The sequence below is a fragment of the Phyllopteryx taeniolatus genome, chromosome 16, assembly GCF_024500385.1.
Source record: "Phyllopteryx taeniolatus isolate TA_2022b chromosome 16, UOR_Ptae_1.2, whole genome shotgun sequence".
Classification (NCBI taxonomy): domain Eukaryota; kingdom Metazoa; phylum Chordata; class Actinopteri; order Syngnathiformes; family Syngnathidae; genus Phyllopteryx; species Phyllopteryx taeniolatus.
In genome coordinates, this window is record NC_084517.1 from 18504744 (window position 1) to 18527886 (window position 23143).

The following is a 23143-nucleotide window of genomic DNA, read 5'->3' on the forward strand; positions in this document are numbered from 1 at the left end:
GCAAAATACAGTGAGGTAACACGAATGTTTGGGATGGTCTGATGAAAATCCTTTTCCAAATGGCCCTGGTCATGGTGAATACCCATACCCACAAGTTTAGCACTAAAAGAAAAAAAGAAAATGCCTGAGCAGAAAACCACATCAAATGTACCCTTTATGGACAGGAGCTGTCTGGTTTCCGGGCACTCTGTGTATTCCAGCTGTGGTCGCACTTGTGAGAGGGTGGAAGCGACAGGACTGAGCTGAAGGGCAGGTTTAGCAGAGGCGGCATCTGCGGACAGTCGGAAGCAGGAAGTGGTTCCTCTGATGTACGACCTCATTAATGTGGCGAGTGAGAAGTCCGGCCAGCTCAGTGGTGAGAGCTGCAACGCTGCCCGGCCTCGGGCCTCTGTCTCTGCTTGTTCTGTCATGCACTTGCTATTCTTGTGCACCATTTTAGCTTAATATCATACTACCACTTGGAAATAATAACGTCTGACCTTAAACAGGCATAGAAAGGGCATTGCATTGAAGGCAGTCATTTACTACAAATGCATCTACGAGCTATTGTTTTGTCTTTCTTCATGTTGGAGTCAGGGTTTGATGCTGGGAACAATACAAGGAAATGACACAATTACTTTGGTTTTCCCCCTCGTCCACCTACAACTGAAAAGGTACTCTATAAAAGACCTTGTTATTTAGGGGAAAAAAAGTACTTTTTTGTTTTTTACGTTTCACTCACGAGGTGGACAACTGGCCAACGACTTAAGGAGAATCCACTTTCCCCCTAAATGAGCTCACAATGATTAAATAAAACCCTGGCATTGGTTTCGTTCTTGGAACACATTACGCAAAGTTCATGGGAAAGGGCTACATTTTTTTCTGTCTATTTTTCCGTAATCCCGCACACAAATAAACCAGCACAATGCCCACAAACGCAGATAAAGAAGTCACAGTCATAAAATCCTTCCTTCCTCCTTGCACTAGTTTCCTTCTTTTGGATAGATACTTAGACAAATAGAAATAGTATCAACTTAAAAGCTCCTAACATCCACATTTTTTTAGCTTGCTTCCAAGACAGGACCTAGCTTATGAGCTACCTAATATATATTTTTATTATTACAGGACTAGTAAATGCCACTAATGACTTACTAACAAGTGAGATGGCTAAAATCTATTAGTATCTAACCATCTATTTATCTCGGCAGTAACTCATGGCAGTTAGCTTGGGAGCTAGCGCATGGCTTGGAAGCTAGTAGATAGCTTGGAAGCAAGGACCTTCTTAGATACTATTTCTTAGATAGAAAAATAGGTACCAATAGACATTATTAGTATATACTGTATCTATCTATGTATCTAAACGGCTACCTACCTGATTAGTGATGGTTAGCTCAGGAGCTACTTTGTGGCTTGGAAGCTAGGACCTTCTTACATACGACTTCTCAGATTGATATTAGCCAAGAACATCCTCGCTTCAAAGTAAGCTAGCTAGCTTCCTTGTACCGCTAATAGTTGATGAGATAAATAGGTCAATAGCTCGATAGATAGATTAATCAATCAACGGCTAGCTTCAATACTGTAGCTCAATCGATAGCTCAAGCGATAGCTTGATAGATACTTTAGCTCCCGATAGCACAATACATTGCTTGATAGGACCAAAGATAGCTCAAAAGCGCAATCAATTGATAACTTGATGGATAGTGTTTGATAGATAGGTCTATAGCTTGATGGATAGCTCGAGAAATAGCTCGCGAGATAGATGGAAAGATGGGGAGTTTGCAATTTTGTATTCTAATATTAAAAACGTATGATTTTATGAAATAAGATGAGACGGTCCTCCCACCCCCCCGAAGCCGTGGGCGACGGGGAGCTGCTGCGTTCCAGTGGAGCTGCTGTCATCGGGAAGGGCCGTGGTGATATGTGACAGGCTGTCATGGCCATCCAGCCTTTTACGACATTAAAACACACACGCAGCAGAAATATCCCACGCAGCTGACCCTGAGATCAAGTGTCACGGCGAGCAAAGGGGCTAGACGCCGGGCATTGCGGGCAGGCACGGCCCAGCCAAGACATATGCCGTATACGGCGCACTTTGTTTTAACCGTTTTTCCACAGATTAGCGCTTGGTTAGACAGAATGCCCTTTAACCCTCCTGATTGAGGATAGGGTACTTACTCTTCCCAGACTGCCTCACGCTCCTAACAGTGTTTACCAAATGACAGCATGGTGCGCCAGAGATATGAATAGCTCCTGAAAGTATAAATGGCATTCTCAAAGCGGGCCTTCGGCATGCAGTGTATTTATAGATGTGAATTTCAAATGTGCTGCTTAGTGCGACTGAAAAAAAAGGGTCGCAGGAAAAACAAGCAACAGGCCCACTATGCCACTTTATTTCACTCTAAAACCTGATTGTGTTTGACATTTTGGCTACCTCCCCACTCCCAAAATCAAGATAGCAACAGGGAAAAGGCCGGAAATTTTGTATTACAGTATTTTGGTACAAGGCACAGTCAATATCCTGCACAGGAAATCAAATATGAAAGCGCACTTTGGTGACACATTATTATACGGACACAGACAGCTTTTATCAATGTTATGCAGTTTGTGGTTCAATTCCTAAATTCTTTTTTTTTTTCCCCTTAACTTGCGTGTATTACACAAACATCATAGAATTTTATTGCATGTTGTATAAGTATGTATTAGAAAATATAAGAGATTTAGCATAAAGGGGGGGCTCAACTAAATACGTGACACTATATTCATTGGTATATATGTTTTATTTTATTTTATTGTTTTTATTTAACAGCGTTTTATTTTGATATAGGGTTTATTATCCATCCATCCATTTTCTACACCGCTTATCCTCACTCGGATCGCGGGCGTGCTGGAGCCTATCCCAGGCAACTGCAGGCAGGAGCCCGCCTCCTGCCTGAACTGGTCGCCAGCCAATCGCAGGGCACATACAAACAAACAACCATTCACACTCACTTTCACGCCTACGGGCAATTTAGAGTCTTCAATTAACCTAGCATGTATGTTATTGGGATGCGGGAGGAAACTGGAGTACCCGGAGAAAACCCACGCAGGCACGGACGGGGAGAACATGCAAACTCCACACAGGCAAGACCGGGATTTGAACCTGGGTCCTCAGAACTGTGAGGTAGATGTGCTAACCAGTCATCCTCTGTGCTTAATTGCATATACTTTTCTCATAATACAATTTCACTGCATGCGAAGTATGTGTAAAGTACTCTGTAAGGCTCAACTAAATATAGGAGACTATAGTTACACTATGGTGTATGAATAATTAATGAAACAATTATATTTTAAATATTACTTGTATTATATTATGCATTAACATAAAAATTATTTCATTCTTTGGTGTATATAGAAAGATATATACAAAAGCATAAAAGTGTTTTAGCGTGACCCCCTTTACATATTGACACCGTTCCCGTTTTTGTATTTTGAAAATCAATTACAAACGGTCATTATTGTACTGCAAAAACTAATAATCTAATGAGACTACTCTTGCAATGTACCGTTTAACGCCACATCAGCGCGAAAACACGAGTCACTCAGCAAATCTGTATCATCTCTCTCTCGGTCGCGATCCTTGTTTGTTTCTGTAATCTCGAGGAAGCAGATGACCACAGGCTTGAAAGTTGCGAGTGAGATACTTTAGATGAGGAAACACCCTGTTAAATCAACCCAACGTGCTCCAACGGCCGCTCTGTGAATTCGAGTCGCTGATAAACAGCTAATTTTAACCGGCGACTACAGCTGAGGCACCTGAAAGCGCTTTGTTTGCAGTGAAGGCTTATCTTACAGCGGCTGGATCTCCACCTGCACTCACCGCCTATTAGTGTGCGTGGGACCATGTACCCAGCGGGTCACAGAGAGTTTATGCACGACAAGCACACTGCGGAGAAAAGGCCGAAGCCCGCCTGGGGCTGACTGTTCAGGGCGATTCATGAAATTCAACAGGACTGTGACACTCCCCAAGAACTGACCTCAGGCCAGAAGTGAACAGACAGCCATGGCAGAGGTTTGAAAGCACCAACTAAGCTATGCTATAATGTAGAGCCAAATGTTACTATTCATCACTGGACCTGTCATGCATCATATGTCAAATATATCACTGGTGACAAGGACAAAAAGACCAGAAGATGAATAGGCGTCACGCAGTATGACGATGGAAAAGAAAAGTGCTACGATTTATTAAATCAAGATAGAATGTTAGGTTTGATTTTGACTCAAAATGCTAATACAGTAACATCTGTGCTTGTTATGCTACTCGCTGACAGAATAAAAAACAAATCTGCTTAAATTGTCAAGATGTATTTTTCACTCAAAATGTGCAAACAAATAAAGGCCAAGAAGAAAAAAAAGACTATGAAAAGGTTACAACAGAGTATGTCATGCCGCTTGATATGATGAATTCAAAAGGACAGCAAAAGCAGAAGATGTTTGGAGTGTTTTCCTGGAATAGTAACAACAGTGCTGCTTGCTAATAGAATAAAAAAAAAAGAGAAATCTGGATTGATTGTCAGTATTCATTTGGACTCAAATTGTGCTGGTGTCACAAAAAGGCAATGAGTGGAAGAACAAAAAGTAACAACAATGTATGGTCTGCTGCTCGCTGTGAGGAATTCAAAATGTGCCAAACTCTTCAGTCTCAAGGTTGCTTAATTGTGGAAGTGGACAACCATGACAATGAAAGCAAAAGATTAAAGTCTGTTTGCACCGTTAGCCCGGTATAGTCACGACAGGGCAGATTATGCTGCTCGCTCGGATAAAAACAAAATCTGCATAGATTGTCAGCATTGATTTTGATCAATGCATCAAAATTCACCAAACTGCAAACAAAAAGAGTCGCTACGCTTGTGCCATACACTTAAGGCGAAGAGCGGCACAGAAAAAGTCACAACAGAGTCTGGGACGCTGCTTGACACCAAGCAGCTTTGATCCCCGTATTCAGTTTCCAATCGCGACTAGAATGCCTCGCCAGACTGGCATTACTTAGATCACCACACAAGAGATTGTGACAAGGTTTGCAGAGGGAATTTCTCCCCAAAGACCAATGTAAGGGGCGGGGGGATTCTGGCAATGAAGTACAGGGCTGACCTATCTCAAAAGTCTCTTGATACAGTGCTGCACACCCTACTAAAAGACATAACTCAAACAAAATGAGTACTTTCTGCAGCTCCCACAAGCACCTTAAATTGGCCTGAAAACAAGCCGTTGATTGTCTGCAGGAGGTTTGACATTCTCTCGTTAAAGAGAGTAAGAGGAGAAACAGCATGTGATAGCCATCGGAATAGTTTCCAGCATGATATCAGCCTCAATCAAGGCCACAAAAGCCCGCATTGTGCCGCCTGATGCTCAACAACGCTCATTGTGCTGCGTGATTCGAATACGGCAGGGGAAAAAAATTAAAAATAAAATCAGGAGTGAGCTGGAGATCTTCCAATTATTGGAAATGGTGCGCCAAGCAAATTCCCACTGCGGCTAATAGTTTTATTTGTTTGCGTAAAACGAGATTATTACATCCAGAGCAGCAACACCGTGGCTCGCCTTTGTGTTCAAATCACTCAACGGGAATAAAAATACACCACAAAAGGAGTCGTTGGCTCGGTCATCCCGCTTCCTCCCTGGGAGACCACCGGTGAGTGGAGGTCGGGTTACTGGGAGTACTGGAGGGAAGGAAGCGGGGGAAAAAAAAAAAACAGGGCAGGAAACACACATATAAACACATACGCAAAACGGGATGCGTTCAACACGTCCGGTCACCACGACGGCGGAAACGACGTGCACATATATCCCGTGCCGTCGTGCGACCGCTCGCAAAGAGGAATTAGCATCGTGAGCGTCATTTAGCTCGTGTGAGAAAAGCTGCCGAGCGTGACCGAGAAAGACGAGCGCTCACATAATGTACAAAACTTTCCTCAGACACAGTTGAGAACACGATATTTTTGTCTAAGTGGTCACAATACTTTTGTCCGTATAGTAATAATAATAATACAACTGTTTATTATTGTGATGTCATTTGCAGCATTATGCTGTGCTGTGTTTCTGATAATCTGGTTATCTTATTTAGATAGATAAAAAGCCTTTCAAGAACCACAGAATATTGAGTTCTGTGACAACACCTGCCAAAATGAAAGAATAGACTCTTCTCTCACCAGAAAAAAAGTCTGTTTCTAGTTTTTTCCGTTCTTTAGTAATCCGCAATAGAACATGGGCTGGTTTTACCAAAAACATCAGTTTCTAACCAAAAAGCGGAGAAAACCATCTTTTTGTGAAAACAAAACACGTTAAGCAGAATAGCGACTTTGATGCATTTTCTTTTTCTGACACCGCAAACTATAAAACAAAAACGAGACTGAGAAATAAATGGTAAAATTCAAATTTATTTACAGATATACAACAATGAAACGCGCCATGAGCGACGCTGACTCGCCACGTCTCGAGTTCAACGTCACTGGCTTTTTTACATAGCGTTCATCATTCACTCCATGAACTGTGTCATCTTTTCTCACGATCACGACACACACTTTCTACTTTCTAACGAAACACAAGCCTAGATTTGTCTGACTTTCAACACGTTAGCATTTCTCTTCCTCATCATCAACGTGACAAGCAGAGATTTGCCACCTAATCTTTATCTTCCACTCAAATGCCGTGCTGATCTCAAAGTGATGCAACGCCGCACAGCTACAGCTAGCAAGTGCTATAGGAAATGGATAGATGGAAAAAATATTAAGAAATATGCATTACAGGCATTTTCATAAATTTGGCACCCCTGCGTTAGCCCATTTTATAGCCACACTATGTGAAAACACAACACAAAGGTTTCTATCACCTCCATTTTTTTTAACCATGTTCAATCATGTGCTTTTTCCAAGAATGGTTCAAAACTTCTCCTTGTCGGATTTGCATCCCAGGCAACGCATTGATCGACTCCATTGATGTTCAATACAAGGAGACACACACACACACACAAACTAAACCGTACACGTTGGTGTGCACAGCCTTTAGCAATTACGTGGAAAGAAACAACACATCTAAAGTCACACATGAGTCTGATTAGGTGCTGGAAAGACAAACCTGAGCAAGAGTATAGTACTTACTTTTTGGTTTGTTTGTTTTTAAATCAGAGGCAACAGCTGCACAGTCTCATCTTCGGGTTTCCGTTCCTTCTTTGCAACAACCAGGTCATCGGATTCAACTAAGTCATGTGATTCATGCGCCACTACTATTTGAATCCCTTTCATCTGCTACTCAAGCAAACAAAGAGGAAGCGGTTTCAATAAAGAAGGTTCAGCATCCACATGACTTATGTAGAGAGGAATCACGCTGATTGTGATCACCATCTGATGAGCACACAATCCGCTCTGATGTAATGTGGCAAAGCAAGTGTAATAATGTCATTAAATATATAGAATATTTGTGACGTAACATTTCATGATGGCTGGAGAACTTGGATTGTGGACCAATCATGAGCGAAAATCAGCCAGCTCCATGGTGATGTAAAACATCTGCTCATGTTAAATCATGGGTTGAAACCTCGTTTTTACATTATTTTTGCATCATAACTTGCTAAAATTATTTTGCTAAAGTTGATAATTTTGTTAATTAAATTAATTACTTATATTTAATAATACAATGACAAGTTCATATTATGAAATTATATACATTCAATATTAATTATATGCACATTACATGAATGACATTTTTTCCTCCAAATTAATGTATTACTTCTTTGATATTATTTTTCAATTATCTTATTATTTAGATTTCTTATTAATTTCACATTATTAGGTGGATAGCCTACTTGGTATATTCTACTACATTACATAATTGCATATTTTGCCAATTAATCAAATGTTGTTACCATTTTAAAATCAATTATAAATTTTTGTTTTTTTATTTATTGGCATATTGCCCAGTAGTGGCTGTTGAATTAATGACATTATAATTACAATGCCATTCCAAAGCTAGATCAATTATTTACTAAGCCTAACCCTATCAATTCTTTGCAATTTCAGATCATTAAAATACTCACATTTGGTACACCTTTCAAAATCTGCATAGACTGAATGTGACGTCCCCTGTATGAAAACTCTTTTTTTGGTAGATTGTGACTGAAGTCCTTGACATTTAGGGTCGCTGGTGTCACCAAGATGAAGTCCAGAGAGGACACGTACAAAGGAAGGATGGAGGGGGAGGCGGGGTGACGACACACAGCTGGACTGCGAGATAGACTGTGGAAAAGTCCATGAGGAAGGCACAGGAAGACCGGGAAGACCCGAGCAGGTCCACTGGGACCGCCCGCCGCAGGGCAAAATACGAGGAGGAGGAGAAGGGCCTCTTAAAGAGCGACCCAGTGGGCAGCCAAGCAATTATTGTCGTACGGCGGGGGGACGGAGGGGTCAGGAAAAATGACGTCAGCAAGGGGACGAGAGGAAAGACGTTAACAAAAAGACTTTTCTATGCTCTCCAAGTGGGAGGACAACCCCTGACATGACAACTTTTGTTTATTTTCAACACATATTCAGAGCGACGCCTTCCTGACTGAGGAGGGCACCATAAAAGAGACTTGACATCATTTTCCACCCGGCCTGTCAAAGTGCGAAAAGGAGAACGAAAGAAAGAAAGAGAAGAAAAAAAAAAAAAAAAAACTGGCACCACGAGGAGGAGGAGGGAAAGGGAAAGTTGGATTCCGGGCTCAGGTGCTTGTTAAAATCCGCCGGCAGCGTCTGGCTGGAGGCCACTTTGCCGCGTCTTGACTGACAAACATTCATCACACTCCAACGGATTAACTGACAGCGACAAAAAAGTGCAGTATTCCAAGCGTGTGGCTCGCTCATGTGTTTTAAGACGGAGCGGCGAGAGTCCAAAACACACCCTGGTTTCTGGGAAGCCCGCTGGAGTGAGTGTGGTGCCTGGTATGCGATGCTGGTGGGGCCGCTGAAGCTGTCCAGATATAACTCCTGTGTACTGCAGCTCCATTCAGACAACTCACACGGATGCCATTAACGGAGGAGACGACACATTAGGGTAGTACTAGCACTGCCATTGCTCCACTGAGGCTTATTAATCCGCACTGTGCTTATCAATGCCCAATTCTGATCCGCTGCCTATGTCTTGACTTTCTAATATGACCCATGTCTGATGTCATTAGGGTCCGAGTGCAGTTTGGCAAATAGGGAACATTTCTTCAAGAGGGCCCAAATGTGCTTGATTCAATCTGTTTCTTGCCACTCCCAGTTAAAAGTTAATGTAAAATGAAATGTGAACAAAGATAATTGTATTTGACCAACCGAAATAACGTCTCACAAAAGTCAGCTAGCTTAATGTTAACACATAATGCAAAACACCATAGATGTGCTATCGAAACTAGCATCACTATGCGGTAGGTAGAAACCTTTAAACAATTTTTAACACAAATGCACAAGAGCACATACACAAAGCATTTAACAATACTCACAGGCATAGATTTTGTATGATCTGTGAAAAAATATTACTGCAGCTTACTGAAAAGATGTGACCGTCTTCTTCGTTTATACATGAATGTATAAATTAAACCACACCCTGGTAGCTAAGGCATGTACACCAGAAGGATGTCCATTGAATTCAAGCAAAAAAATGTTGCAAATACTGTTTTTTTTGTTGTTGTTTGTCCCCCCCAAACAGGTAACGCTCAATTGCCAAGCTTTTTTTTCCTACACCATCTAATGTGCGTAAAAGTTTGATTATCACGTCAAGGATTCACCATTAAAAAGGGGGTGCGACGGTCTGTTCATCACTGCTTGGACCTTTCATCATTTACTGAAACAATCGACATGTCACACACACCTAAAACACAGCTTAAGAACTTCATATAAAATATTACAAAGCATACACTATATGTATAATAAGGCATGCGCAATATAACCTCTGAATCGATCAATTGATTATAAAGAGTTCGGTCGGTTATATGGTTGTGTAGAGCTGAGCTCATTTATGGCAGCATTCATCTGCTCAAAACAATATGCGTGGAAAATGGAGTTAAGGACGTTCACCTTGTTTTTATACAAGAACACTCACATTTTCATCCAAAATTCTCATGAGAACACGATATTAAGAAAAGAAATTAGCAATGTTGTGCATCTCCTCCTCCTGCTTAACTTTCCTGAGAAGTGCTAGTAAAGCGTCTTTACCATACTGATTTGTTTACAAGTTCACCCTCAAGTTACGCTGCTGTAACGGAGGCTTGTGTGAACCTCGTAACGCGAGCCCGCGTCAAAGGGATTTCACCCACGTACGGCATGTGCAGTTGCAACAAGGCCTACATTTATATTTCTGTCCCAAGGTGTCAGGTAAAAGACATTTACTGGCGAATCTCCAGCCGACACGCCCTCTCAAAGAGGGCCGCTCGGCAGTCAAAGTTCAAGGAGTCGTCGCCGTCTCCGCCGCTTCTGGGGAAAACATACAAAGCGTTCCCACAAGCTCGAAACTGAGCTCTGCCCCGAGGTTAAACGGCTCCAGACACCAACCAACCATGTCAGTTCGCCGGCACCCAAAACACCCGGCAGCCAACAACCCTAATGACATGTCTTCCTCCCCGCAAACGTTACTTCAAGAGGACACATTATGGAAAATTGACTTGTTAATGTCTTGTATCCAAATAGTTTAGGTCGATGGCGTGCCAGCTCACCCATCAAGTGTGAAATTAAACAACCAAGTCAATCGTTTTCCACCCTTTTCTGAAAATGTGCCCGTGAGCAAAACGTATTAAAATGTCTAATTAAAGACAAATTAAGTGAGCATCCAAAAGGTGACTCGGAACTGCCCGCAGTGGGCGAGCTGCAGGTGGTCGACGGGCTCAGAGGCGGACCTGAAAATAGCCACGCCGCGGCCCGCATTACATCACAGCGACTGTCATGGCTGCCGTCACCGCCGCCGCCTGTGAGTCACAAACCCACGAGAGGGACACTTGCGCCGAGCCAAGTGTAATTCCAGGAAGAGCCAGCGGCAGCCATAGAATGCTAATGTGCGCTGGCTTCAACAGGAAAGGAAAAGACTTCCTGTGTAATTAAAAGAAGCGAGGACAAGGCAAAAGCATCTGTTTACATTCCTTATTGAGTAGCACGCATGCACGAGTCACACGCCATTGTTCCACCTATTTGTTCCCAACTTTGGCAAGACCCGGACTGACACAGCAAGTGACACAATTCCAATTTTATGCTTTCAAGTGGCACAATTGGGATATGCGTCATGGCAGCGTAAAGAGAAAAACACATGGAATCGGACATAATCGGATCAGAAGCAGGCCTCGTCCAAATAAATGTGAATGAAAATCCACATCCGTATCAGCAATCTGACAAACTTAAAAATAAATAAATAAAAATGTTCACGTGTTTTTAAAAAGACAACTAGGACTCAGTCACTTGCACTCATGCACGCACGCTCAATTTTCTTTATAAAAACATACTGTAATAATAATAATTTAATGTATACAGATAATGGAATGTAAAAAAAGAAAAACGAAGGTTTGCATCATAATTGTGCTCCTTCTGGTGTGCACGGCCTGGCATTTTTCTTTTTTTTTGGGGGGGGGGGGGGGGGGGGGGGGACCAACCCCGGAAATGCTTATTGGTGGTTTATCCCCACTTATTCAGGAATTTGTGGGGTTTAAAAAAATAAATACACCAATTCCAATGGGCGTCAATTATCCTCGGAATTTCGCTGTTCTGGTCCCGATCCTCTGCGAATAGCAAACTGTATATGACTGAGTAGTATTATATTGTCTAGATGTGTTACTGCACCTTTTATGTTCAAATACCTGTTTCTTAGGGTTATACCTATGCAACATCGACGCTAGTTTATTTAGCCCATCTAAGGCGCTTTGCATTGCGTGTTAGCATTAAGCTAGCAGACTTTCATAAGCTATGTGGTTTGGTTAAATAAACAATATGTAATTGTCTTTGTTTTATGTTTAAACTTCAACTTGCAATGGTAATAAACAGCTTGAATTTATTACTATTTGCTGCTTATTGTGAAGTTTGCTGCCACCATTTAGCGCTCGTAACAAAAATTTTTGATCCAACTAAGGACAAAAATTAGCCGGGCAACAGCTTCCATTTCAAAATACTCATAAGTCAAGTTACTCGTAAGTCGAAGTACCACTACATCTACTTTTTGCGACATATTTTTTCAGCGGCGTGCAGGGAGATTATTATTATTATGTTGAATTCATGCCTTGGCTCAATAAAAGTTGGAAAATACATAATAATAATAATAAAATAATACACACACATCTGCCCAGAAAATGGACCTAAAATAAACACTTTAAAAAACAATCGTCATCAATATAAGCTACAGAGAAAACATCTACTAAATATGTTATAAATATGCTACATTAGAGGCGTGTCCATCATTACATAAGCAAAATAATAATTGCTGAGTGTTGTCAGAGGAGCAATGTGGCGGTTACTCTCATTGAAATCAATGAGGGAAGTGACAGTCCAGGCCAATTAAATGTTATCTATCATTAAGATTTATATTTATTCATGTATTATCGTTTACTTCCTGGTGTTGACACTTATGGAGTTATTTACATGCAGTTTGTTTCATGCGTGGCAGTCATAACCAATGCAGCATGTCTTACTTGAAATATACATGAAAATAGACAAGGCAAAAAAGAAAAATGAATGAATGAATGAATAAATAAATAAATCGCAAATAGTCATTAAATCAGAATTTGGCACTTGGCAAATCCAGCTCGACTGCGAGCAGATAAGCTCACTTGCAATTGAGCCAGCGCAAAAGCTAATGCTGTCAGTGTCTGTAATGAGATGTGGGAAAAGTAGTAGTAGGCGGCAGAACAAGTTGGTTAACATGTCTGACCTCTCCACACGCACTCACATTTGCGAATCGTGACATCACAAAAAGGACAATGACGAGAACTATGTCTGACAATTATGAGACAGCTTGAGTCATTTTTGGGTGATTGCTTTTTTAATAGGTGAGCCAATAACTTCCATTCTGATTATTTACTTAAGCTATCATGGATGCAGCTCACAAATTCAATTAGGTCCCTGTTGGGAATATTAATTAAACGCGCAGTGGTCTAAGCAGTCTATAATGTACTGTGCGAGATTTGAATGTTCATTAAAGCACCGGTATGGAATAGTTTGACATTGAAATAGCAGCTTCAAAACCATGTCGATTGTATAGTGGCACTTCTGTTGTTGCCAAGACAATCCCGGATGTTTTATGTAATGGCCTAAAAAAAAAAAAAAAAAATTGGTGGACCAGCCAGGACATCTGTGTCCGTGCTAGTATTACTGTAGCACTAAAATGATCAGGCAATTTTTATAACAAATACAAGCTCATTGACTTGAGTGCTCATTATAGTGTGAGTATGGAAAAATTTGACATTCGGGTAACAGCTTTAAAATCATGTTGCCGCTAAACTAACATCCTTGTTGTTGCCAAGACGATCTCTGATGCTTCATTTATTGGTCTATAACGGGTTACTGACACTGTGCCTGTTTCAAAAATAGCTCACCAGTGAGGGGACATTGTGATTTCCTAGGAATGTTGTATAAGGTGATCATTTGAAATGTAAACACTTGCAGAGATTTATAGGAAAAAAAAAACGTGAAGCATATTGAGATGTATTTGCTTCCTACTTAGTTCAATCATTGTTGATTATTTTTGTGTGAAATCATTAACATGATCAGTGCCTTCACATGTAGAAATATAAATAAATATTAATAACAACATACTTTATAATTAAAGGTCATTTAAGCAAATTTCAGAAGTGTCCATCAAACTGGTAGCCTGGAGTTTCTTACAACAACTTTAAGTGGCACCTGTGCATATTTTGAGCAGTACATTTATGGATGAATAAAATAAAAAAAATAAAAAAAAAATTGTCTGGGTGGGGAAAGAGGTCTAAGTTTATTTTAAGATGCATGTGTAGCACACATGCGACGGTTCTGATCCAGAATCGACAATCACGCAAGTGTTTTGGAGAACGACCTTCAAGAGCTTCTTCCTGGAATCCTATTTGCAATAATGACGTCTGCGTCCTATCGTAACCTGCGCGCCAAAGCCGGACGATTCCTGCGAGTCGTCACCTTGAAGCCATTAGGTCGCTTATCACGATGCACAGAGGTGGATGGACATGAACAAAAATCACTTTCGAATGGACCCTGCAATGCCACGTTTCCACTTCGACTTTACCATTCGCAAATGGCTCATCTCGCTTCAAGTCGACTAATGGCCAATCACGGGGTTTGGCAACAACAAATGCCGCTTCACCCAGCCAACTAGCAACTAACCTCAAGTCTGTTGCAATATTTTGATTATAAAAAATGAGACCTGTAACACAGGGTCACCAGCAAAATATGCAAGTCTATCCTCAGATATAACAATTGCACAAGAAGACGAGCAGCCTTAAATCCTCACGGCACGTCCTGTAACAATGAAAAGACAGACAATTCATTGTCGTGTCCCATTAATACCCTCTTTATTGTAATAATGAACGGTTAATGTTGCCAGAGAAAACATCCATCTCGCGTTTCTCTCAACCGTCAGCCTTCATCCCGCAGACAGTCGACGCACGCTTGCAACCCTCGTCCACCTGCCACTGCCCCACCCCCTCCAACTCAATCATGCAATCACAATCACAGAAATCTTCAGGGGTCTCACGTACTCTTGCATCTAATAAAAAAAACTCTTGCAACAAGCCACGTAACACAACTGCAGATTTGCTACAATACATTCCCTCCTTCTGTCCTTTAAAAAATTACTAGACTTTGCAGTTGTGTTCCATGAATTGGTGGTAGAGTTTTACATGTTCCGACTGGATGCGAGGCCATGAAGGTATCGGATTGTGATTGGATGAGCAAGTGTCTGAATGTGATTGGATGAACAAGTCGGTGGGTGTGGGCCTGTGCAACTGAGAATCACAGGGAGAGAGAATGTGCGAGCTTGTGACGACTGAAAAATATCGATTCGCCAAAGTCAACTTGACGCTCATCACCCTCGCGTCAAATACAAAAAAAACAAAAGTAAACCAAACCAGACCAGACATTCAAACAGAAAGGCAGACTATGTTCAGGACCAACCAAAAGAAGCCTCTTTCATACAGAAATCCGGGATAATTGCTACTTTAAAATACCCTTCAAAGCTTATACAATGGAAATGAAAACATCTGTAACAAAGTAACAAAGTGAACTGAACCAGACCAGACATTGGGGTAGACAGACAGACTGGTTAGTACCAAAAAACAAGCGTCTTTCACACATGGACAAGCTTCTTTCACACATGAATCCCACAAAATTGCTGCCTTGCAGTAACACCCAAACCGTTTGACAATGGAAATGCAAGCAACTGTGCACGATAGCGTAGCGAACCGAACCGGACCAGACATTCCACATTCAGGCAGACTACGGTTGGTACCAAAGGAGAAGCCTCTTTCACACAGAAATCGGGCAAAGTTGCCGCATTAGAGCTGTAACCCGGCATTGATCCGCCTTTGACTTTTACGCAATCAGAAAATTAGACACCTGACGAACAGCCAACAATTGTGTACCGCACCGAAGCCAACCGAACCAGTCTGCACTGCACGTGGTGAAAAGTGTTGAGTGAACTTGGTGAGACAGGCAGCGTGCCAGCAGTCATGCAGGCACGACTTTTCAGGGCAGACCCCCTGAAAAAAACAAACCAAAAAAACTCACAGACCAGCCCGTCAACACAAGGCCCGGACGCCCCGACACCAGCGCAGTGGTGCAGGACTCGCTCGGCTTTATCGGTGCGGTTACATCATGCCCAGCTATGAGCGCCCACCCCTTCCTCAGTGCGATAAGGTTTCAGGCCCATGTGCTCCTGTGTCACGTCTGCCAAAATAACTCAGCAGTTTCTAATAAACCGCAGCGGAGAGGGGGGGGTCGCGGCCCACCTGGAAGCATAATTAAAAAAAAAAACAAGGCAGGAATAAAGTTTTCAGGTTCAAACGAGCGGGCCCGGAAATATGGGAAGCACATGGCCGCTTTTTCGTCACATGCTTTTTGCTTGCCTTTAGGCCCCTTCGTGTGCCATGAGCCATCATCGGGTAGGCTTCGGGAAATTAACCGAGGTCACTTCATTGGTCGAAACATGATCATTTACTCACAAATCTTTGTTGGCCTATCTATGTGAGCGACATAAAGTGACAGGCAGAACAATTCAAAAGGTGGTTAATTGACCCATGCATCCACTTTTTCTGTTTTCTGATGGATGGATGTTTTTTCTCCCCCATGTAAAGTATGTGCCTTGGCTCAATAAAGGTTTGAGAACCCTTGAAGGATGGTGATGAAGAGGGAGGAGGTGATGATTGAGTGGGAGGGAAACGACGAGGATGATGGCGTGACTTCACCCCATGATGATTATTCGGCAGCATTCCTCATTCCTTTACACAACATTCCCCTCTGCTGCTATAAAAACACTTTTTTTTTTTTTTTTTTTTCAAAGTTCGAAAATTGACTGACTCATGAAAGCACACTTTTCCAACGGGGGGGGGGAATAAAATAAAAAATAAACCAACTACTTGCACTGTGAAAAGTCCACACATTCGACACTCAATAAATAAATAAACGGATAAATGGATGAGGAGAAGGAGGAGGCTCGGTCCTCTTCCTCGACCTTCCATACGCGTGACCACCACGGCGGTGGAATCGTAGCCACAACTCACCCTTCAAAGCCGGCGGCTCGGGTGCTCTGCAGCGGCGGGGAAATAAATCCGATTTCCGCGTTCTCCCTCGGGACTTGTCACATCATCCTGACAAGCACACGCAGGAAATGAACGCTTCTTCTCGGTTGCGTTTACCCCCCCACCCACCACACACACACACACACACACACACACACACACACACACGCGCGCGCGCGCGCACACACACACACACACGCACGCACACACACGCGCACGCACGCACACACACACACGCACACCAGCACCACCAGGCTCCTTCCTCCTCCGGCGTCGCCACAAATCCTTCCCCGGGCGCCGCGGTGTCAAATCCGGCCACGCTTCTCAACCGCACCGGCGTTCCCGGAGGATGGAACCCGGCCGTCCGCGTCTCAGCTTCCCACCGACGGACACAGCCTTCCCACACTGCTCCATGCGTCGACCCGGCCCAAGTTTTTCTGGAGCCGGGTTTGAGCGCGTGAGCCCCGCCCTGGGCTCGGAGACCGTCTGCGGGGAAGGAGGCGAGCCGTCGATTAGCGGCAGCCAATCGGCGTGCGAGCGGGGAGGCGCTCCCTCTCCCCCTTTCCTCCTTCTCGCTCTCGACGCCGGTGACGAAGCGACGTCCTCATCCGGACTGGACGCCACCGAAACTGGCTTCCGTCCCACTGAGACGTGTGACGAACCGCACTCGACAAGAGGAGAATGCTGAAAGACGAGCATTCATGTTTTCAAAAAAAAAGAAGTGCTGGTACACTGTGAATGCTGACACACGTTTCCACTGCGATTGTATTGCGAACACATTTATATCCTTCTAACTGTCAGAAACATTGTTGAGATGTACATTTTCACACCAATTTGGTTTTGTGATGATTATTATTTTTTAAAATCTACTATTCTGATGTTGTGAATGCTGAGAGAAGAGCGTCAAGCACAAAATTTAAGACATTTTGAACTCTTGGATTTTGTGTTCATACTCTTGCTTTTGTGCGTCTACATTTTTTTTATATTTTATATTTCTATTTGTATGGCAGCAATACTTATTTCAATTCTTAGTTCTTAATATTTCTCCAGTTTTGTGAATGCTGAGAGTCAGAGATCCACAATAACATGAATGTTGAGTGTTCTTGCTGTGATAGTTATTGGTGGAGAATATATATATATATATATATATATATATATATATATATATATATATATATGTTAGAACTGTCTGTATGACCTGATAGAAGAATATAATTTAAATGATCTTTTGATAAATTATCCTTCTCTGGCCCCATCTTGTGCCTGTAATGCCTTAAAATGTCAGGAGGAGCCAATCAGAGAGCGTTATGGCAGAAGGCGTGACCCAGTAGTGTGCCAATCATTTTCTCGTGAACGCACACTCGGTCCGCCACACGGTCGCACGCAACAGCCTTGCGCTGATCGTTTTCTTGGGCGGATTATTGAACTCGGGGAAGCAAACGAAGTAAAAAGAAGGAATTGCAATGCTGTCGTGACAAATCATGAGTAAACATACGTAATCGGGATTTCCTACATGGACGGCTAATTCACTGCGCTCGCAAAACCACCGCCAACGTATATTTCTACTCAGTCTACGCTGTCAGTGAATCACGCCTGTTTGATGTTTTTGTATTCATTTAAAGTTTACGTGCGGAGTGTGAAGTCTGGACAGGAGAATGAAAAAGTGTGCAAAAAAAGAATATGGCCCATTGTCAGTCTGCAACAGAGAATGCATCCTGGCACATTATATTCAAAAGTAAAGTGAATAAATAATATTTGCCAGTAACAGCCGATTATAACTTATATTTGTAGCTTGAACCGATGCTAACTTGATAGATGGCAAAGAAAAGGCCGTGTACAACTTCTCCCAGACTTGTGAATAATGATGTGCGATGATGAATAAGGGTGGAGAACTTTTTTCATCCCCTTTGCGGCCCATACAAAATTTATGAACAAATATGACGCAATGACGTAAATTGTCACACATCATCGTGCCGATTTATTGGTCGAACGTTTTGAAACATTTTATATCGGTTCCTCTGATTTGGTTTTTCGAATTGCGTGACGTCATGCTGAACGCTAACAGGGCGCTAAAAGCAAGACATTTTCCTGCACAAAATGCTGTACATGCACACGGCAGGAAATGTAAATCACACGCGGCGATAAAGAGAGACGTCGTCAACGTGGACAGATGGAGGGGATGAAGATATCAGAGGGGACCCCCACACACACACAAAATGAGATTCACACGTGTGGCCAGAAATTATTTGACAAAATATTGTCTGAAACACCTCCTAATTCACCCTCACAGATAATGCTTTGTCACATTTATGATCTAAAGCCCACAATAACTTATTCCTGCTCTGCAAAAGCGAGGGAAGCTGCTTCAGGGTGAGACCCAAGCACTCCGCTGCTGCACTTGAATGAAAACAGCAGTGCATTCCATCACGGCTTGAGTGGCAGCTCGGCTCCACCTGGGAATATTCTCGAGGATGGGAGATGGATGGCGGGAAGCGGAGGGCTTCCGACGTGCTGACAACGGGGGCGAGGCGGTCGTCCTCGGTTGAGGTTTTTAGAGGGGAGAGATGCTCCCTTTCCTGAAAATGTCTTCTTATCTACGTCTCCATTAAGACACGTGAAGACACACGTTATGAAGTGCTGTCATATAACCGCTGAGGGCTATTCTCAGGATAACACAGATTTCGTTAAGGTCATTTGCTTGAACATCATGTACAATTACGCTCACCTACTATTAATGTGCATGGAAAGTTTCTTTAACAGGCGCTATATGCGAGTTTGAAGGTCATCCAGGTCATATAATGGCCATACAATTGATAGAATCAAAAACATTCCAGAATGGTACACTTGCGCTAGCCCGACGACATCCATCCATCCTGCCAAAGCAAGAAACATCTAAACGGAGAAAAATATTATGATCAAAATAGCAAAATAATCGAAAAAATTATTAAAGTATTACAGTCGACAAAAATACAAACACCCGCATAGAAACACATTCGAGAAATACACAAATATTTAATGAAATACATAAAAAATACAAATATGAAATTGCAAATGCTGAAATATTACAACAAAAATATTAAAAAATATTGGAAAAATATGGAATTATTGGAGAAAAATACACAAATCTTAGGAAAACTACAAACTTAATGTGAGAAAAACAATAATGCTAAACGATGGACAAAAAAAACCAAATATTAGAAAAATACCAACCATTAGAAAATACAGTTAACACAAACATTAGAAGTACAAAAATATTTAATGAAAATGTTATGAGCAAAATAGCAGAATAATCGAAAAATTGTCAGTACAGTAGATGGAAATACACCCATATTGCAAAGAATATACACAAACATTAGACAAACAGAATAATATTTAAAAATTAATTGATCAATACAAAAATACAAACATTAAATTATGGATGCACAAAGATAAGAACAAATACAAAAACTTATTAAATAGAATATATAATTACAAGAGAAAAATTCACAAGTAATATAAAAAAATGGAAAACTATTGGAAGGAAGAAAATAATAGACAGAAAATACCAAATTTTAGTCACAATCATTAGAAATGAATACACAATGCAAAAAAACCACAAATATATTAGCTTACAAATGCACAAATATTAGAACAAAAATATTAAAATGTTAGACAAAAACAATACACAAAGTCTTTGTCTTGAAAGCACCTTGCTTTGTTCATTGTTTATTCATCTAAGTTGGAGGCAGACAGTTATCCAAAATATCTTCATCAGATGAAGAATTCACATTCGTGGGGAATTTTTAACCTAAATGTGAGCATATCCGACATAAGGAGCCACTGATAACTACTCGGGTGAATTAAGGTCATTCCGAGAGATTCTCCTAACTGCTGCATCTCTACCACGGGAGTCCATTCATTAGACTTGCCTGGACAATTGACTTAACATGCATTGAGGTACGCAAGACGCATTCACCGGCTGGGAGTCCCTGATTGATAAAGCATGAAGGCGGTGGGGATAATGAATGGCGAGGTTTCCCCTCCGGGGCAAATGTGGGTTAAGGCCCCGGGGGTGAAAGCTGCAATTAGGAAGCGACTCGGGAACCTTAAGCGGCACCCAAGGCCCTCCTGAAGCCTCATCTATCAGACGCTGATAAAAGGGGTTGAGCGTCGGGGTCAAGCTTCACAGAAAGAACACTGTTATAAGAATTAAGAGATGTTTCCTCTTTCCTTTGACCGAGCGGCAAAGTGGAGGAAAGATCACGTCTTGGAGGAGCACAGAGTGAGATTTGGGCCGTTGCTTTTAAGAGCAGCTTGCTTCAATGAGCGTGCATGTTGAAAAAAAAAAATCAAAGAGGGCATAAAATGACCTTTTGGATGGACCTGGAAAAAAAAAAAGAGGCTTTACTGCCTGACTCCGGTGAAACATTTGAAAGCTTTATGAGAAAAGTAAAATAAGAAAGGTCAGCAGGAGTGCTCCACCAAACACAACTGGGTGACGGCTAACGTTTTAATGATAGCAGACATTCTATTCACTGTTTATCTTCTCTTTTTTTTTTCAATGACTTGACTAACATAAAATGATTAATCCACTGATCCCATTCACTGTAATGCAGAACTGAAACGCGTCATGTGGTTGGTTCTCAAAAAGACCAGAAGTGGGTGGACTAGCCCAACGTTTTACTCAAGTAAGAGTAGCCTACTGTTATTTTAGAATAATATGACTCCAGTAAAAATAAAACGTAGCCCATCAAAAGATTCATGAAGTACTCAGCAAAAAGAAATACTCAAATACTAAGTAATCTATCAGTAACTCCACAAATCTCTCTGAAGAACCCAAACAGATTGCGCGAACAATAATGAAAACCTGGAGATAAAAATACAAGAAGCTAGTGGAAAGCAGCTCAATGTGACGGGGTAAAAGTAAAGTTTCTCCTTAGCAAAAATGTCTGAGTAAAAGTACAAATTATATGGCATTAAAACTACCCTGAGAGTTACAATTAATCCAATACATTTAAATAAAAGTACTAGAGTAAATGTAGATTGCTACTAGTGGACACGCAGTTATTTTGTACAAAGTCTTCCCAGATGAGTGGAACCCCCCATGTTTTTTTTTGTTTTTGTTTTTACCCTCTTCTGCTTTGTGTAGGTGTCATGTGATATATATATATGTATATATATATATATATTTGTGTGTGTGTTCCCTAACATGGTGGTTTGACCCCCAATGAGAGGCAGACCACCTGTGCATCGGGCGCCACACATTTGCAGGCCAGTAAAGTGGCGCATGAATCATTAATCACACGCCACGAATCATTAAAAGCATCAAACGCTGAGGAGATACACGGCCACCTCGTTCTCGCAGTAATGAACTTCATATGTTCGCGTTGAAATGTGTTAGGGTGCCTTCCCAGACATTTAAAAAAAAAAAAAGAGATTACACAAAGTGCAACTAGATTGTGATCATAACGGCAAACCCGGCTCAGACTTCACTCTGCGGGCGCTGATAGGCTGCAGAGAGGTGCAAAGCAAACAGCGGCCTCAGAAAAAGTCAACAATCCACGCAAGGGACGACTTGACTGGACATGGTCAGCACATTTCTATCTGGCTGCCACTCTGGCTCAAAACAGAACATTATGGCACTTTTATTGCCCCAAAAATGAGATGGTTTTTTTTTTTTTTTTTTTTTTTTTGGGTCCACGTCATAAAGGGTTTGATCTGATGATCTCGTCTCAATTAACTCAGAAATTTACTCAGGATCAGAATCATCTTTATTTTTCCAAGTATGTCCCAAAAACACACAAGGAATTTGTCTCCGGTAGTTGGAGCCGCTCTAGTACGACAACAAACAGTCAATTGACAGAGGGCACTTTTGAGACATAAAGACATTGACAAAAACAGTCACTGAGCAATAAAGGGTTGCTAGTTATCTGGTAATGCCGGTACAATTTATTTATTTATTTTGACAATTGTGGAAAAAGATGCAGAGTCCTCTAGCAATTAGAGCAGTTTTAATGACTAATATAGCAATAGTCCGCTGCAATGACCATTGAGCAAAGGGCGCCGAGACCTCAAGGAATGTATGCAGTTTATAGTGACTAGCAGCGCGATAATCTGGGACAATGTCGATTGTGCAAATGTTGCAGATACTCCACAATCAGCGTGCAAGTGGTGCAGATGCTACTCTGGCATGAGTGGCCAATATTGGTCAACAACAGGTATGCAAATAGTGCAGTGTCGCGAGACTACGACTACTGTTGTAGAAATAGCACCAGAAAGACACACAGGTTAATTGGACCTTCTGCCATCTAGTGGAAAAGCATTTAATTGTTTGGCCTATCACTATATGTCGCCAGCATAGTTAGTTGATTAAAGATGCATTAATTGTAGTGCATAACCGGTGAGATGGTGCGCGGTCCCTTTAACAGCAAACTGTTA

General features: G+C 41.8%; 1 protein-coding gene across 4 annotated transcripts in view; it reads right to left on the minus strand.

Annotated features, from left to right (window-relative positions):
* rhbdf1a (rhomboid 5 homolog 1a (Drosophila)) overlaps nucleotides 1-17339 on the minus strand; it is a 38460-nt gene extending 21121 nt beyond the window's left edge. For 2 of the 4 annotated variants that reach the window (XM_061750133.1, XM_061750131.1), the window contains exon 1: nucleotides 16709-17339. The gene's annotated coding sequence lies outside the window, so the exon portion shown is untranslated. The remainder of the gene's footprint in view (nucleotides 1-16708) is intronic. The other 2 variants (XM_061750132.1, XM_061750134.1) reach the window with 2 other exon arrangements.
* Nucleotides 17340-23143: the final 5804 nt, after the last annotated feature.